This window comes from Taeniopygia guttata, chromosome 2 (assembly GCF_048771995.1).
Source record: "Taeniopygia guttata chromosome 2, bTaeGut7.mat, whole genome shotgun sequence".
NCBI classification, from domain to species: domain Eukaryota; kingdom Metazoa; phylum Chordata; class Aves; order Passeriformes; family Estrildidae; genus Taeniopygia; species Taeniopygia guttata.
In genome coordinates, this window is record NC_133026.1 from 29783183 (window position 1) to 29800185 (window position 17003).

General features: G+C 35.3%; 1 protein-coding gene across 6 annotated transcripts in view; it reads right to left on the reverse strand.

The window, feature by feature from the left end:
- AGR3 (anterior gradient 3, protein disulphide isomerase family member) overlaps window positions 1-17003 on the reverse strand; it is a 158766-nt gene that overhangs the window by 139498 nt on the left and 2265 nt on the right. The window contains exons 2-3 of one of the 6 annotated variants that reach the window (XM_072925569.1): window positions 7621-7766; window positions 1127-1255 (exon numbers count right to left, since the gene is read on the reverse strand). The exons of 2 other annotated variants lie outside the window; for them this stretch is intronic. The gene's annotated coding sequence lies outside the window, so the exon portion shown is untranslated. Of the gene's footprint in view, window positions 1-1126; window positions 1256-1339; window positions 1493-7620; window positions 7767-17003 lie in introns of those variants that run through there. 3 more of the 6 variants (XM_072925571.1, XM_072925574.1, XM_072925570.1) reach the window with 3 other exon arrangements.

Consider the following 17003-nt stretch of genomic DNA (forward strand, 5'->3'; position numbering starts at 1 on the left):
GTAAATGCTAGAATTTTTACTGTCTTCTTTGCGGTAAACTATAATTTATTATATTTTTGTATGTAATAGTGGTAGATATGATGGAAGTATCTTTCCTAGTTTAAAAATTATTAAACCTGCTTATCAGTTTTCTTGGATTCATCTCCCTTATTCTAATTTAGGTCTTAAAAGCTTCTTTTTTCCAACTTCATATCCTACAGCAGATGTTTTGCTGATCCTTTTCTCAGAAAAAGCAGAGAACACAAAAGCAACTACTCTGCAGGAGCACAATCTGATCCCTTTAAGGGCTTATTTTAAACCTCCCATCGGAAGGATTTTGTGGGAAAGCACCTGAGGAGTGAATACTTCTGATTTGCAGGGAGCTGCTTTCTCTTGTGAAGTGATGATTAGAGCAAGATGCTGGGGAGCTGGCCATCCCTCCTGTTGTTCCAGTCACAGGAACTACACACAAGGATGGAATACAGGCCAGAATATAATATTTGACAATATTCATTTAATGAAAAGCCCATAGAGAAATTCCACAGGTAACATACATATACACCTGTGTTGGGTAAATCATTGAATAATCCCTAAAATAAGCATCAAGGTAGAGCTTGCCAAAAACGACTGTTGTTCATTTGCCTGTCTGCATTTCAATTCATTTTACAGGAGACTCTTCTTGGTGTGAATTATTTAGAGTTAACATAGAAATCTTATTTTTTATCTGATGCAATGCATTAAAAAGAAGTTGGATAATCTAATCTATAGCCCATTATGTTTCTAAATAAAATTATCAAATAAAGTTATTTTAGTTTGTATGCTGACTGTTCTGCTTTAGGGTCTAGCTTCCTCAGTGCTAACAGGATGTTTACAGGTGTTCAGTCTTCTCCATGCCAGCCCTGCAGGTCAACTACATCAAACAGTTTTAGACACAGATGTGAATAAGAGAATTTACCTGCTATTTATTTGTATTGTTTCTTAGGAAAATACAGAATATTCTTGGGTGGTGGCTAAAGAAATTATGTTTTCTCTCTTACGTGTTAGCAGACATAAAAGACAAGATAAATGACGTGTTCATTGAGTTGTCATATCCACTGAGACATTTCATCTGAGAAAGTCCTGAAAATGTATTGAAATGCATCCCCACCTAGGAGTGTAAGTCCATCTGTAGTTGGTTTTTTTGCAATTATTCTTCTTTTTCCTCAGAGGTCAGTGTGTATATCATCAGTATTCTTGAATGGAGGTACCGTTTTCATTCACAAGTTAGAAAGATCTCCTGCAAAGAAAAAAGGTTAATTATTTAGATTCTCACATGTATAATAAAGATTATTAAGTGACAGGCCTTAGCCAAAACGCCTACCAGGTTTTTTGATGTGAGTTTTTAGGTCAGAGCCAGTAGACATACAGATGTTTTCCTGTCTGGATTTGAATGTGTGTAAATCCTGAGATTGTTTGAATCTCAGGTTTGGATCTTAATTTTCCATCTTTACCCATCTTTCTAAATAGATTTTTTAATCTTGCAGCACCAAAAAAAAAAAAAAAAAAAAAAAAAAAAATTTGAAACTGGCCTTTAGGAACTAATTGTGAGGCAATAGGACAGATCCTTTCAAAGTTAAGAAAAAAACTACAGCTACAATTTAAAAGTGCACTGTCAAATTTTTATTATTTATAGATTAAATATTGCTTCAATTTCTTGTGAAGCTAGTAGACTGCAACATCTTTGTTATTCTTGATACCATTTTTATTATATTAAAGGGAAAAGGGAACTAAATGTGAACTGAGTGGACTTGTCAGCACTCAGTGTATTTCTGTGTCGATTCTGTGTGAAAAAGATGAAGAAATTCTGAGAATAAAGAAGTCTGACAAAGTGCAGGAAACACTTTACCTCACTATTCTTCCTCTTTCCATTTTTTCCCCTAAATCTTTGTTTGGTTTCCCTTTTTTTTGGCAAAAATGATAGAATGAACATATGTGTCAAGTTGAATAGAGGAATGACTATTTATAGTCCTATTAAAAAAAAAAAAATCACTCTTTGCTAAGTAAAACAACTAAGAAAACTGAAGTCTTAGAATAGCCAGAAGCATTTGTTTGACATGAAAGTATATGTACATGACGTACAGAGGTAGTATCATGACTACTAAAGTAGGACAGTGCCTCTGAAGAAGAAGAGGCAACTTTCATTATGGTGCAAGCCTTTGCTTCTTTTACCTTAGCCCTCAAGAGCGCTGGCACCCTTATGTGTGACATTATCCTTGCACCCTTACAGTGATCTTAGGACTATATTTTGGTTCGTGCTTTCATTCAGTACCTCCCCAAGTGTATACTGCAAAGAGGGATCCATTTCTCTGCTTCTCTCCCTGGAAGCACCTCGAAGATCAATATTTCCCCTTTGTATTAAATTTAGTGTCCAATTGCTGCAAAAGCAACAGAGGGGAGACTACTGGTGTCTTGTTTGGAGATGAGAAGTGGCTAAAGTTGGTCACACCACCTAGGCAAATCAAAAGGTTTCCATAGGTTCCTTCCTTTGGGAGTTGTGGGAATCCAGAAGTTTTCCCCAAAACCAAAGTCAGTACAAGCCACATGTATTTTTCAAATGTCAGTTCAGTAAGTTGCATAACCATAAGAAACATACAAATGAGTTTCATATTTCTGCAAAATAATTCACACACACACACACACAAAATTATATGAATACATCATAGCACCCAGTCCTGAAATACTGAGATGTGTTCAGAACTCTGGTATTTTCCCTGTATAGGACAAAGAAAGCAAGCTTTTTTTTCTTTGTTTGAGGATTTTTTGTTTGTTTTATTTTGGTTTTGAAGACTTTTTTAACTTAAAAAAAAGTCAGCAGCAAATACCACAGAGGCTGAACTGGAATACATATTGTACTTTTGTTTCTAATAATCCAAATACTATGTCTACACTTAGCATAAGAATCAAGGTTTATTTTAATTGATATTTTAAATAGGTCTGCCAGAATAGATGTTTTATTAAGTCGAGGAGAGGGGACTTTCAATTTAAAGAAATTTAGAAAAACATTTTAGGAAAATAAATTTGGATATAAAAGATATTACGAATGTATCTTAATAACAATAGCTGTACTCCAAAAGAAATAGCTAATTTAATCATATTATATCAATTAAAATATTGATCCTTATGGTTAAACACAACTTTAAAACTATATTTTATATAAAATATTTTTCTGTATTTTAAATAGAAGGTTGGCTGGTTTTCCATAGGAGATTTGTCTATATAATCAGAAGTCACCCCAGGTTTAAAAAAAAAAAAAAAAGATAATCAGACCTATTGATGCTTTATCTTTTTTATGCCACATATCAACTACAGACATAGCCTTCAGCATTATGACAAAAAGAGTCTATGATATGAGGTGTCTTCCTCCCCCATCTTGCTCACAGAAAACATTATTACTCAGAAATTTTCCCAGCTGGAAAGAGGGTAAAGAAATATTTGAAGGCAATTATTTTCAAGTTATTGATAACTCATTTTAATTAAAATATTTCTGAAACTGTATCTGAGCATTTAGTATGTAGAGTGCAGTGCATAGTCTGCTATAATGTGGAGTACTATAAAATGGAAAAAAGAGCATCCATGCTTTGTAAACACATTTCCAGTGCCTGGAAAATTCTCTTGCATGAACTGTTTTGTGTTGTGCCAGGTGCTGGCACCTCTGCAATCTTTCCTGCAGTAGTTTATGGCTTTGTCTAAGCTGGGGTGATTGTGCACGATGGTTTATACAATGACGAATTGCTCTTCGCATTTACAGGTCTCGGTACACTTGTTAGGTTTAGCACTGCTATATAAAGCATTAAGCTTATTACACCCAAAAGAATTTAATTATACTGAGGCAATTTGATTACTTGTGTCTAAAGGAAGACACAATTGCAATGAGGTAAAAGCTTGAAGTGAATGTTGTTAACAGTAATGCTTTGCAATTAAAGAAATGTAATTTCTCAAGCATTTTCATGAAATATGTTTTCCCTTTTATTCAGTTCATTTGTCATCCCTGTGAAAATGTCTTTTGACTTCCAGATGTTTCAAAGTATGAAAGCTGATTGAGCTTTTTAACCTTATTTCAGTGTTTATATACACTACACAAAATATTTTGTTCTCAGTCTGTATCAGAAATTCTGGATTTGTTGGATTTCTTTCAAAATGTTAAATGATAGACATCTTAGTTTAATATTTTCTTGCAACATCTAGGTCCGTGTTTGAACTGTAATACAAAAAAAATATAATAGCAGTTACTAATTTCAGTCTGCCAAAATTAAACCTGCGATGAATGGAAGCTGGTTGATATTTCATTAGCATTATTTTCAGTTGAAGCAAATGTAAAACATAAGTGCCTCATGGTGGTCTGCTAACTGCTGGAGGAGAAAGGAGATTGCTGAAGTAACAAAGCAACACTGGGCAAATCAACAGATCCCTGCAGAAGCAGGTTATTAAAAATCAACACCTCACCTTCAGAAGCAGGTAGTGATGCAGTGATGGCAAGTGCTGTCTCATGGGCAGCCTTCACATCACAGCTATTTTCAGCAATATATAATTTGATAATAATTTTCATCTCAGCACAGTTTAGCATATTTATTCCTCCATAAGTTTTAATTCCGCTTAAGAGGAATGATCCTATCAACATAAAGAGGTCGTAAGGATTGCTGCATGATCAGATTAACCTCTCTTCGGCTTCATTGCCTCCAAGCTTTAGATCACTTCTCCTTGATTTTTGAAACAGTTTGTGTGCTATTTCCAGGCTACTCTTTCCAATTTGTTGACATTATACTACATGTATTTAAAATTATCTATTGTTTTACTTATCTCTACTAATATTTATAGGCCTATTCCCACCATATAGCCTGATTCCACAAGGATAACATTACCTAGACACTACATTTTAGGGCTTTTCTCCCTCTTTATTTTTGTAACTTTTTATTTTGTAACTAGTTGGTTGTACCATACATAAAAAGAGTTCACATTGGCATTAATAATGATCTCTTTCCTTCTTCACAAACTGAGGTGAACAAACAGCTGTTTGCAGAACAGCTGATTGCAGAACCAGAGCCATCAGAAGTTCCCTTAAGACTAAAGGGATACAGATTTGTGAATCTTAGCTTACTGTGAGAGAAGTTTGTAAATGCTTGCTACGGGGCTTGAAACGATAGAAGTGAATTTCCTACTGTGCTGCTTACAAGAACCCTACACCCTGATTCTTTCTCATTGCCTCTGTTGAGTTTGAAACACCTGATCCCTGAGGGTTTTATTTGGAGAACTTAGAGAGAATGTTGACTTGGTTTCCATCCAGGATAAAAATATGTAATGAAAGAAAACAGACACGACTTAGGGTTTTACCTAACCAGGGTTTATGCAGTATGCTTATGCTTCAGGACCTGCTTAAGAGTTTTTTAAATTAGTGCCGTTGTTATCCATATGTTTGCTTGAGAGATAGCCAGGCAATGATTCCTTAACAACATTTCCATGAGAACTCTTCTGTTTTGTATTGTTTTACAGACAGTAATAACATGTCTTCAAAAAAAATTTGGTAATCAATATATTGGGTATCAATATATTGCTACTGGGTTTTGATATTGTTAATTACCTGTATTGTTGTTAATTGTGTTTGTATTTGTAATATGGTATATTAAGGAATGTATGGTATTCCATAACTGCTAGATTTCAGGCAGGATGTTCCATTTAATTCTGACTTTTCAAGGCCCAGGTTCTTAGGATAATTCAAATCTTTGTATTAATTACCATGCAGAATATAAATTGATGCCTATTTATTCAATCTGGATAGCTTCAAGTGGAATAAATAACACATGGGAAATGTGCTATTCAAAATCTGAGCCTGAACTGTGTTGCAGTCATTGTGCATGAAGCAAATTTATAACCATTTTGAGTAGAGCTGGATCCAAGTAGTTTATTTACGTATGAGACTCGCATTTCAGAAAATCCACTGAGCACTAATCCTGACTTTGTTTCAGTTGACATTGAAAAAAGAAAAAGAAGATTGCAGTGCTTTCTAAAGTGTTTACTCCAAAGGCTGGAAACCTTAACCCATGCTCAAATTAAGGATTTTTCTTTTGTAGAAAAAACTTGGAGATGTGGAAGTGTTCATTTTTTCTAGCAAGTCTGAATTATTGCTGTTTCTATTCAACCCAAATAAATAATTTCTCTTATGCTCTTCTACCTTTCTTTTTCACCTCTTGAAAAATAAAAGAGTCTATATTTAAGAATAGGTCTCAATTTGCACACTAAACCTGCAATTTTCCATTGTGTTTACAAGTCAAAATTATTTATATCTACTAATTTCAATCTCTGTGTTTGTTTACTAACAGAGCAAGTGTCACTGTAGGTAAAACTGCATGTAAGTATTTTCAGAACTATTAAAAAAATTAATTGTTTTCATTACATCTCATATCACTTCCCAAGTATTCAGTTTAGACATCCTGAGCATTTTCTTGAAGAATATAATTTCATTTCAGTATGAAAGCAATAAAAGAAGATAGTTATACTTCTGGATTTTTTGCTTGTTTTTCTACTGTTGCTTGTTTTCTCCATGTCTTCAAAATAATCAAAGTTGTGTATGATTTCATGAATGTGTCTTTGTGTAAGATACAGCTGCACAAGAAACAAAATGGATTCTGATGAAGGGTGAGGGAGATATTTTCAATGACTAATGGCTTTGTATTGTTGCCTGTCTGCTCAACAGCAATGCATTAGACAAAAGAAATCAATAAACGAAGACTTTAAAAAGTGAGATAGAAAGGTACAATAATGATACTGGTACAAATTCTCTCTACCTCTTCAGAGCTATAGATAAAAGTGTTTGAATATTGGGTAGATTAGGATAAGGATGCTTGGCAGGAATAAAACATAGATAAAGGATAAGAGGTTTCAGGGGAAACCACAAATATCAAAAATCCTGCAAATAGCTGGAAGCTTGAAAAGAAAGAGGAAGCCATCAAAATTGTGCCATTGATACCAGTTCAAAACAAGATGAATTTTTGTTTGTTTTCTTTTAAGTGGAGGGATTTGCTCACAAAGAGGATTTATTTATTTATTACTTTTCCCAAAGGCTTTTTACCTTGCAAAAAGTAATATAAATTACTTTGTTTCTAAAATCATGTGTCAGCACAAACATGCTGTGACAAGTTCCCCCAAGGAAAGTCCTGTAGGGTCCAAATCCCAGCTGAAATTCCTGAGTGAGCCATGCTGAATGTTTGCTACCTGACTGCTGGTTGGAGTGACTAGATTTCAGAATACTAACTTGAAAGGTAGAAAAGCCTGAGGATCTGTACATCTGGCAGTACAGGTGGCTGCTCATTAAACCAAGGAGCACCACTGGAGATTTATTTTGAATTCTATCACTCCTTACAAAAATATTATGAAATTGCAAAAGTAACCTTCAATTTTCTATTGAATTTGTATTAATCAATATCTCTTCCTGAACTGCATTTAAATTAACAGCCTTGAGCAGTTTGTAATTGATCCTGCAGGTCAGCTACCCTGATGCACAGCACACATCGACTTTCCTCCCTAGTGATGTTTCGTCTTCCAATGTAAACTGGAGTAAAGGAAATAAAGATAGAAGAAGAAAGAAAATGCTATTGAATTGCAGCTCACCTTATTCCACCACAGAATGCAGCCACAGCCCGCACCTAGGCTCAGGGTCTAACAGCACCTGCAGTTTGGATGAACCATTAATTCCAACAGAAGCAGCATGACACTCAGAGTTGAGAAGGACAGTGACTTTTGAAATGGAGTGATTTCTGAGAATGATATAGGTTGGATATTAGATAACCAACACAAAATCCACAGTTTTCTAAAAAACAATACTCTTTTTTCTTCCAAAATCACCCCAGCAATAGTTTCAGTTACAAAGAACACAAGGCATAGTGTCACCAGCTTGCTGTCCTGATTATTTTCTTGAGCATCAGCTTGAAAAAGATTGAGTAGTTTCCGTCTGTGTGCGTCCACACATCTGTTAAGCTAAATAGATTGAAGGGATTGCAAAATACTATCAGGCAAAGAACTGATTTCTGTGCTTTTTATAGATGGAAATGACTAGCTACTCAAAGTAATTTTTTTTATTTCATAAAATAAACACAGTAACTTAAAATACAGAGTAATGTCTAAAGCTTAAGTTATGTCATCCTTATCAAGTTTCTCAGAAAACATGTATTATGTCTGCTGTTTGGATACACGCAAATACATTATCAGTGTGAAAGAACCTCAAATAAATGAATATATCAAATATTACCAATACTGGATGTTCTTATACCATGTGAATACCAAAAATTTCCAGTAAAAGCCTAGTCTTAATAATATTAATTCAACAGCAAAAAGGATATAATAATATTTCCTTTCCTTCCCCCATGACATACTGTAGTTTAAACCATAAGTGTTTATTAATTTATGTAAAATTCTGCTCTGGGTTTGCATATAGCTTGGTGTAAGAAATTATTGTTTTATCTGACTAGGCACATATGAATCATTGTATGATAGTTTGATGCATACATATATATATATACATATGTATGTGTATATAGATATAATGCAGATGTAATAAACTTGGAGAGGATCACAGGAGGTGGTTGCAGCCACCACAAGCCTAAACAATCTAGAGCATCATCTTCACATTTAATGCCATTCATCATCCTGCATGAATTATGTTAGGGAATCAACTGTTTAGCTGCTTGTGGATAGAATGTACACAGGTGTAAAAGAACAAACTCAGCAAAGTCAGAGCATAAATTATCATAACAGGAGTAAAATGGCACAAATATATCTGAAATTCTTGTTATTTTCATTTTTATAAAAGCAGTTCAAGTAAACTGCAGCCATGATTTTAAGGTAACCGTATTTCCAATCACTAGGAGCTGTACTATTTTAGGCTTAAAATCCTTAAATGGCAGTTTTCTTTATTCTGCTCTGCCTACAATAGAAAAATTTGAAACTAATGGCAAAAAAACCCCAATGAGCTGTGTTTCTTCCATCTGTATAGTTACAAAAGGAAGGAAAACAAGGGGAAAAAACACATAAGTATCTACCAGGTTCTGTCCTGATCAAGATACTTGCATCATTGTGTCTATTATAAATGTTTTCATGACTTTGGTTCAAATTTGGATCTGAAACAAAATATATATTTGCTACTTATTGAGAATGTTATGGGAATAACTTTAATATACAAAGGTAGCAATACCTCTTTAACAAATATTATCTAGTCATAACATTCTGGCCCATGGATTGCTGAAACAATTGTTACTGGGGAGAGGTTCTGACATGAAGACTAATATCCCAAAGTAAATTTGTTTTCAGGTCTCTTTTTAGAAAGGCTTTCTTTTTTCAGTTTATTGCAGAAGGATTGTGTAATGGGGGACGTGGACATTTCCCTGCGTGTGCCTTCCCCTGAGGGCTTCACAGAGGAAGAATTATTGTAAACTCACAATATGCTCTATGGAGCCAAAAGACAAGAAGATTCTATGGGGACACTGCTGCTCAGACATACGCACTCTGTAAAATTTGTAGAACTCCTTGTATGGCTCTCTGCCACCCTAACTACTGGCATAAAAGCTCTAAGAAATTTCTTTCTAATGTAACAACATATGGATCACAAGCTCTTACAATGACTTTTCTAAACGAGCTGTTACAAGATAGCTTCCATGTCTCTATGAGCTACTAGCAGAACTCAATAAATTTCTCTTTTGTCTCTTTTTTCAGAGTTTTTTGAATGTCTTCTTTTTGATCTCAAGTTGCTCCATATCCATTGTTAGTTTTCTCTTCAATATCCACCTCTCTTAACTATTGGCTTATTGTTATATCTGGATTTCCTTATTTGTTGTGCTTATTCTCTTTGCTTTTCATCAGTTTTATCTTCCTGTTCTATTCTGGTTGCATTTCTAGAAAAGTACTGTAGGAATCCCACTTTTGGAAGTGGGATTAAACATTTCTGTGACTCCGATAAATTGTCCCAAGACTTTTTGTTATTAAACATCTTAAAATTGTATAGAGATGCTTAATTACTTCTATCAGATGAGGAATGAATAAATGCACCAAGAACAACACAGTGTTGTCTTATTATTTAGCAGGCAAAACACTATGCCCAGATATCCTGATCTGATGGACTTAGGGAACTGAATGCAACATAGACTCAGTTCACTTCATATTACTATAACTACTTATATTTTAGTAGGTATAGTAGGAATGTTTACCATGAAACAAGCAAGCAAAACAGAAAATAGAAAAATTGACAGAGTAGTTGCATTTCATTCAAGAAGATAACTTTAATAACTGAAGTAACCTTCAGCTGCAGCTCCTGATTCTTTTAGGCTTGAGGTAGAAACAAATACAGGAATTACAAATTCTTTCATCTTTGGACACTCACTTAAAACATATCACAGTGGCCTTGAGACATTATGAAGACCACAAGCCACCATAAGGTAAGCCTGAAGACCAGCTGAATGGTTCAGACAGGCCAACATGCAGCTTCTTGTCTTTCTTAACATAGATTAAATCAGCTCACCCAATTTCTGTGCTTGTTGTTTGGTTTCTTTTCAAATCCTACTCTACTTCAAAATATTGTCATATGTGCCTTGAAAGGATTGTTAACTACTTTTGAAGGATCATCTATCATGCTGCACATTACCAGGGAAACCTCACCCTTAACTTTGTAAGATGAAAGAGCCCAGATTCAAACTTACCAAGTGTTGACTCAGGGAATTCCTATAAAATGGATCCTGGATGAAAAAATAATGTTTGCTGGAGTTTTGCTGCCTCTAGGACATCCCTTTTGGTAAGTCTTCCTGATGAAAGAAGCTGTGAACTGGCTCTGATATACACCCTCAGAAATAACAAGAAGTATTTTATATCTCTGAAATGAGCAACTTTTAATCTCTGGGAGATAGTTTATGTAACAGATCCATTGACTATCTAGGGGAAATGGTGAACTTCTAAAGCTTCATAGTATCTTGCTCATACAATCTCTTGTAGTGCCAGGAGAATATTTGTGCAAAACACTGAAGAAACAGTTCTGACACTATTGTGCTGAGATTATCAGAATTGCTAAGAAAACTGACACAAAAAACTGGTAATGTGTAGGTTTCAAAGCTGGTTTAATCTAGTGTTTTTAGAAGATTAAAGACAAGCACTAAGAACAAGCACTTCTTTTTAAAAGACCTTTTATTGAAAAGAATGTCCATGATACCTCTTATCCGCTCCAGTACTTTATCAGTCATTTGTTTACAATGTTTTATATATATATATATATATATATATATAAAATCCAAAATAAAAAATATAAATGAGGCAGCATTCCTTAGAAGAAGTAAAACAGCTTTTTTTTTTTTTCCCCCACTGGACAGATAGTTTTCTAACTCAGTATCTTCATTATTCAGTATCTTTATTATTGTAAATAGAAAAATACTTAAAGGACATTCTGAACTGCAAAAGAACACACCAGATATTGGTCTGTGGTTCTTTTGCATGTGTATAACATAAAAAATATTTAAGAGACAGCTTCTGCATAGCTGAGATTGTTAAAATCTTACTTTTCAGACAACACCTGAGGCCCTACTCTGAAGCTGATAATAGATAGCTAGTTGGGAAAATGAACATGCAGGTAACTATAACTGAGCAGCTAAACATTTATCTTGCATGCAGGGCACACTGATTTAGAAGGCTTTGAGAAGTCTCATTACAAGCAAGTGTTAAATACTAAAAGTTAGTCTGTGAGCCAGACAGAATTCAGAGAACCAGAGATAATGAGACTATAAAGATGATATGTAGCTAGCAACAGTTGTGGCTTGCTTAGTGATACATGTAAACACAGTCTGGTTGGACACTTAACAGGATAAATGTGGAAAAAATAGAAAGGATAAAGCAAACAATACATCAAATGGTATGTGGGCAGTTTTCAGTACATGCATGTTCTCCATTAATGCTAAGAAGAAATAACAAGCCATAACTACTATTTGCAGAATGAAAGCATTCAAGTTTTTCCCACTGAAAAGATACCTGCTCCTGTTACCCTTTCTCCAGTGTTATTGTTTGTTCTATGTAATGTGTAGCTCTCAGGATCCATGCTGGCTTTAATTCTTCAAAGGCAGTTACTTCCCTACTTTCCTGCCCTAACAGCATTATCTTGTCTCCTCTCTTCACTTCCTCAGGTGGCTCAATCAGAGATAAGATTAAAAAAATTTGCTGAAATGACAGAAAATTGTAGCCACTGTGGATGGGAAAGTATGTTAGGTGTCTAAATAAGAAAACCTATAAAAATGGAATTGTTCAATGAGAAAAAGTCTCTAGCATGTTAGCTGGGGAGGCTGCAGAGTCCTTGTGACAGAAGGCAGTAAATGATGGGTAGGGCAATTAGTTGTTAGGGATGACACAGATTCAGCTCACTATGCTTTAGAGAGATATGGACTCAAGAAATGACTGCATTTTGTACCATCTCAATGAAAATAATTTGAATAAAACTAAGACCACAATTTTATTCTCAAGTAGGCTATTTTCTGAGCAGGTATTAAAATCACTGTGTTTGGGCTTTCTTGTTTGCTTGCTCTTGTCTATTATTAATTATACATTATGCTTGTGGAAATCTCTGTGTAATTATACAGACCTCATATTAGTTTTAGCGGTGGTATTTGGCATTTAGATATCTGCATATCTATTTGCTGTTTTTGTTATATTCTTTTTTTATACCCACTAGATTTGACAGGAAGTCACCTAGAATGAGAAATAATGCAATTGCTATTGATACAATACTTGTAGCTAATCTTATTCATGGTAAGGTTTTACAAGGTTAAATTAAAACGCATGACACCTAAAATAATTTTATTTATTAAAATTACCTCAAGCTTCTTTTCACAGAAATTAAACTCTGGCATGGAAACAGCATTGCCATGTTTAATTTAGATAATTTTTTTTACTCATTAGTCTTACTTTGTATGTACCCTTTCCTCTTAATGAGAGCAGAAAGAGAATTTGCAGCCTACTGAGTCAGCCATCATAATTGTAAGCTTGTTTCAGTACTTCTCAAACCACAGGTTTTGTTAAAATTATAAGCCAATTTAGCAACAAAGCCCTGTTAATGAATAGAGTGCAGTAGTGTTTTTAAAGCAGAAGTAAATGATCAGCTCTTCATTTATTTGTTGTGTGTAGAGAACAGAAGGTCTCAGTGCAATAAGATTGTATTTGTGGTGCAGCTGGATCATATGCTGCCCACATTTGCTGATTGTCATGGTGATTTATTGTTGTGACCAAAACTTTCCTGCTTCTGCATCCTAGTGTTTGTTGGCTATTTGGAACATTTATGGCCAAAAGCATCACAAATGTTTTCTAAGGCTAAATCTGTATTAGTAAATTTAACAAGTGCTGTGGAACTTACAGGATGTTAAAACAATAACTGGTAGGTTTAAATTGTTAGATTCATCCTTTAGACAGCTTCAGCATGTTCCCACATGATTCCCAGGGGCAGTTCAGGGGCTAGCACAGGCAGTTTGCAGTTTGCATGCAATCACCTTAATTTGGCAGCTAAAAAAATGTGATAGTCTGGAACTGATTCCTTTTGTGCCAGCGAGCCTCAGTGGCAGGGAAGGATCCTGGGGACATAATGTATCTGCTGATCCTGGTGTTTTGACTGCAGGAAACATCATACAATATATGCAAAACCAGTATTTTTCTCTCACTAGGTTTGTAGTTTCAGACCTAACTCTTTGTATATTCATGTAACAAACATAAACTTACTCCATCAACAGGGAAGGAGGGGAGGAGGAAGGAGTGGCTGTCAGTGGCTGTCAGTCTTATTACACTGCTGGGGTCTTGGTTAGGAGGTTCTCTTGGGTCATCCTGACTTGCCATTGGGAAAAGATGACCTATTATCACTGATTGCTTTATGTCTTCCAGTACTTGACTGGGAGTGGATTATGCTGGATGAAAATGCATGGCTCTTTACTTTTCAGGACAAAAACAGAGGTCCCTGGGCATAATAATGGAAGACTATTTTAGCTGTAATATAAAATTTACTTTCCATGCTTGTAGGAAAAAAAAGATTGATGAATGTTTTAGGCAGGCAACTTTCATTTAAGTTGCTTGCTATATCTCTATAGCTCTTCAGAACCTCTTGGTTTCAGATTAAAAAAGTTATCTTGAACAAAGAGGCAGTTTCTGTATAAATTTTTTCTCTTCCACTTGTTATTGCATATGAGAAAAAAACTGAGAATACTAAGCAATGGACTGACTTTTATACTTAAGTTATAATAATATTGTTCCTTTATCCCTGTACTAAGAGGTGCAATATGCTGTTTAGGGTTATATACCATAGGGTCTGAGCAGAATCATGATCCTGCCTTAAAGACAATTCTTACTAATTTCCCAAACTTTTTCCAAGTTGAAAAATCTTGAACACAATCTTTAAATAATTTGTGGCATCTCTGTTGGAACAATTAAGATTATAGATTACACTGGATTAGTGCAAGTCAATGAATTTAAAATAATTAAACACCGTTATTAACCAAGACTTATCAGCAGGAACATCTATTTGAGGATTATATTCTCCTTTCCCAAATAATTGTATTTCATATTTTTCATCATTTATATGGCCCTTCAACTTCTGGAAACGCTCCCCAAGTTAAATATTCAATAGAAATTGGGTGCGATTTTAAACACTAACACATCAGAAGTACCTTCAATGGTAGTGGGAGTGGGGCGGCAGGTGTCTGGATGGGAGAAAAGAAAAAGAATGTGGTACTCCTATCTTATATTGACAAAAATATAAATAGCATGGTGGGGGAGGGGGAAGTTTGTTGTCAATCCCATTTTCTCATTAAAACTGTATACAGTTCAATTAGTACCTACAAATGAGGCTTTTGTAATATTAGTCCAAACACTGACTTTCTTTGTTCTCTGTATAATTACTTCTGATAATTTTTAAAAAGTGGGGTAGAATCTCCTCCAACAATCCTTGTTTCTCGCAGTGATATGTTTGTATGACCCTTCCAGTCACCAAAGAATCCACATACAGGCAATTCACTAACTCTCATTCAACTTCCACAGATGATTACTTCCCTGAAATGAGTAGGACGAGACTCATCTGAGTTGTCTTTTTAGCAGAACAGAGAAAATAACAGCTAAATCAGCTACAGTTCTGTATATCCATAAAACCTGAGATGCATAAATCACAATTTTAAATCCCAATCTTCTTTCCATGTCTCCAGGGAAGGAGAACAGAAATCACAGATATTCAGACTAGATTTCTTCAGTGCTATTTGCACTGCAAACAGCTAGAACAAGTCAGCACACAGAATTAAGCTGACGGAAGTAAAATTTTGGCCACGGACAGAAAGAGTAGGGTAAAAGCTAGAAATGAGTCAGAGATGACCCTAAGATAACAAGCAGTGTTTATAGTTCTTATAAATTCCTCCCAAATGACAAGATTTTTGTTGGTCTCATAGTGACCCTGTGAAGCTCCAGCTCACTCAGGAATTTCTGACTGTTTATTAAAAGTCCCCTTTTCCAAATAGTCCTGAAGCTATGAAATGAGTGAGGGGCTAGGAGACAGAGCTTAGGAGGGAACTGTTCAGGGCAGGAGAGGCAGAAATTGGGCAGAATGTGGAATTGTGGGGAACAAAATGATAGAGCTTATTTTGGAGCTAGGGCAACAGGTGTGACTGCTGACAAGTGAGATTTCTGGAAGTTCCAGAGGATGATAGCTGCAAGGTATACTGGATACTGGACCTCACACATGCTGGGGATGGGGAAAGGCACAGTTCACCACACGCACAAATATATTTCTCTTAAAAATCTCATCATTGATTGGTGCTACAGTTCATAGCTATAAGGGCAAAAATGCTAGAATTGAGTGTGAGGAGAAAAGTGATTGCTAGTGGTTTGAGAGAATTTATTCCAGGAAGATGTGTTCTTTGGTTTAGTAGTAGCCTAAAGACAAAACAAGAAGAGATGAGAGTACTATATGCATGAATGTGATCTCCATAGGAACTAAACCTTTTTTAATTGTCCACATGACATTAAGCACAGTCATCCTTTGCAAGACCAAACCTGTTGTTAAACATGACAAAATACACGTTCAAAAAGAAAAATAATAAAAAGTCCAACAAAAATAATACACTACAAAGGAGGTTCTAAGGCTTCTGAATCAGTTGTATACTTTTTCTTGTTTTACAATCAATATGAGGCAACATCTCTACTATGTCCAAATTATGAAACAGAAATCGTGCATTAAGCACTGAGATAGTGTATTAAGCAAAGAGACATAACATCAGATGAGAACTGATGTGAAAAAGTTGTGGGTAATTTTTAGAATTTTTTAGTTAACAGCCTAGAAGGCCCCAGTGACATATAAGGACTTTCTCCATGTGTTCTGCAATTCTCTGTGCACAGAACATCTGAAATCTGCTGTTAAATAGGTGTCTCCCCCATTGGAGAGGATTTCTAACAACAGGCAGTTGATTTGACTGCTAATATACAGAAGATGCCACTTCTGCCTATCACCATGATTTACCTTACTCTCTAGTTCCAAATTAGGGAGCTAAGAGTAACCACAGTATCTCACTAGTGCTATGCAATTCCCATGGCCTCAGAAGAGAACTGGGAGATAAAGCCCATCATGGGAGGTTCTTCCTTCTTCATGTAATGCCCAGTAGATTTGGAGGTAGCACATGAGACAGTGTACCTATGGGTATCTGCTAACTAGGTAGCACAAGAGATTCAAGAAAGCATTGTGATCTCGAGGCCAGTGGAAAATAAAAGATCTTTGTTCAATTTCAAAGTGAATAAATAAAAGACTGGAAGCAATTAAATTAAAAATTAGAAGAAGAGGAGCCATGAACAGTGACTATAACAAAGATAATGCAAGTGTAGAGAAGAATGAAAGCAGAGCAGCAATTTATGTTGTATCGAGTGATCACAGCCCACTTGTGTTGACAGAGAAAGAAATTAGTGGATAGGAAGAGGCTCAGGCTGAAAAGAGCACTGAAAGGGACTGGGAAGTT